Source organism: Trichechus manatus, unplaced genomic scaffold (genome assembly GCF_000243295.1).
Source record: "Trichechus manatus latirostris isolate Lorelei unplaced genomic scaffold, TriManLat1.0 scaffold00054, whole genome shotgun sequence".
Classification (NCBI taxonomy): domain Eukaryota; kingdom Metazoa; phylum Chordata; class Mammalia; order Sirenia; family Trichechidae; genus Trichechus; species Trichechus manatus.
Window position 1 is genome coordinate 16,923,444 of NW_004443990.1, and position 2,497 is coordinate 16,925,940.

The window sequence follows — 2,497 nt, forward strand, 5'->3', positions numbered from 1 at the left end:
CAAGCAAAGATAGCACACGGAGCCAGGTATTTGAGCGAAAGGAGGGGGAGGTGGTGAGAGTTAAGGAAGAAATCAAAAGAAGCAGGAAAAAAAGCAACACTAGCAGCCAACAAATGGCACTCAGAGAGCCAGCTAGTGCGGGCTGGTGTTTCTCAGACAAGAGACTGTGTCCACGGGAAGCAGAGGGTGCCGAGTGTGGGTGAAGAAGGGTAGGCAGTGGGAAAGCATATGTCACAAACTACTGGAGCTCTGCAGCCCCTCAGGAAGAAGCAAAGACGGCGCACAGAGCCAGGTATTTGAGTGAAAGGAGGGGGGTGGTGGTGAGAGGTAAGGAAGAAATCAAAAGTAGCGGAAAAAGCAACACCAGCAGCCAACAAATGGCACTCAGAGAGCCGGCCCGTTCGGGTGTGTGGAATCCAAGCAGCCGGTGTTTCCCAGTCAAGAGATTGTGGCCGCGGGAAGCAGAGGAGGCTGAGTGGGGGTGAAGAAGGGTGGGGGGTGGGAAAGCGTATATCGCAAATAACTGGTTGTTTTGTCTCCCTCTGGATGCTCCGTGAGGCTGCTTTCTCGTACCCCGTTTGCTGGTCTCTGATAGGAGTCCAAGATGGCGGATCTGCGCTGCGTTAGCTGGTAGGGGACCTCTGCATGAATCGCTCCTCCCTCTCCGTTTTCTGTCAGTTTTCTCACTCCATTTGGTGCTTGGCTGAGTTCTTTCTCTCTTCATTTGATGTTTTAGGTTTCAGGATTGTTGTATTCTCTGTTCGGCTTAGTTAGTTTTTCGGATCTTTGCTGTGGAGGGACGGCGTGGTGCTTCTGCCTAGAGCGCCATTTTGCCGGAACTCCTCTGAAAGTACTTCTTGTAGTCCTGTTTTTCTCCTTGAGCACTAGCCGCAGGCCCAAATTTCTTGTACCATCCTTTGATTTCAGATTCAAGTGCACTGTTGGCCTGCCGCAGAGCTCACACCTTGTCCAGGTAAACTGCCAGATGACCGTTTAGGTTTTGCATTGTGTCCTTCTCATTACCAGAGAGAAGCCCACTCTCATTTCCTCATGAGTTACTACCTCCAAAGTAGTGGAAAAACCTCCACCAGAGAAGCCAAGTAAGCCACAGTTTTCCCCTACAATTCTTCCTCTCCCATGACCAGACCCTAATTGCCATAGACTTGATTTGGGGGCAGAGTATGACATGATGAAAGAGCTTCAACTCTACAGAGCCCAAAGCCTTCAAAGAGAGTGTTAAGGTTGTTATCAATGAGTAAGTGCTTTTATGGCTGGTAAAGTGGGTGGTTCATGTATGATATAATCACTTTAAGGACTTTTAATGGCATCTGTAATATTAAATAATTTTTTACTAATTATTAAACTTGGTAGAGTGTCTTATTTATTTAAAGGCACAGAATATGCCTTCAGGTATTTATTATCTCACACTGGAGGAGTGAAGCAGATAGTATAAATATATCATGTAAACATGATACCAACCTAGTTAAATTTTATATTTTCCTTTATGGATTTCTGCCCTCACACATTTTCCACCATTTTCATGGCTGTGTTTATAACAGTTTATTTTCTTTGGGAATTATATGATGAATAGGCCATTTTTTTCAGATGAAACTATTTGAAACCAATTCTAGGGATTTCTGGTGAAATAACAGAAAGGGGAAGATCCTTAGCTTACGTAGCTTCAACATTAAACACTGGGAGTATTTAAGATTTAAATACAGGAAAATAGTCATGTTCATTTTAATAGTCTTCAGTTATTTATTTTTGAATTTTGTCAGTTATAAGAAAATAAAATAAAAAACCTTTCTCGAAGCCTGCCTTGGAGTTTCAAAGTGACTAGTGATACCTAATATTTTTTTTCTTCTTATTTTATGAAACTGTAGGACCTCACAAGAAAGTTAAAGAGAAACAGAGGAACTTTTAATATAGTGTTTTGGCTTGATTTAGTATTAAATAGCTAACTTGTAAGTTTCTCCAGGTAAACCTCTGTAGTGAGTGTCCCTTGCTCCTCTTGCAGTTAAATCAACGTCTGCAGATCCCGAATTGTAGCGGAAGTTCTAAGGTTAGAAATAATGACCAGGATATGCTTCACGCCCCCCATCCCTTATTATAATAGGGGAAAAAACCCCATGATTTCCATAGTTCGAAATTGATTTTCTTCATGTTTGTTGTCAGAGGCAGTGAATAAACCCACAGGTTAATGGAGGATCTAACTATTTGTCATTTATTTTTTAACACAAGCCATCGCACTAGAGAAAGAATATTTTTTGGCAAATAAACTTGGTGTCAGTTGATGTTACCTCTCTGCATGGTCTTTACCTAATTTTACTTTAAGGGAAAGTTTGAGTCTCTTCCTGTCTTCAAACATCCTACTCGTTAAATAAACATTTTAGAAAAATTTTATTAAAATGGAAACAGTCTAATATTTATTAGAATAAAATATTCGAGTGGCATATTTATGAAAAATAAATGTCAAGCTGATTTCTGTTATTTTTAT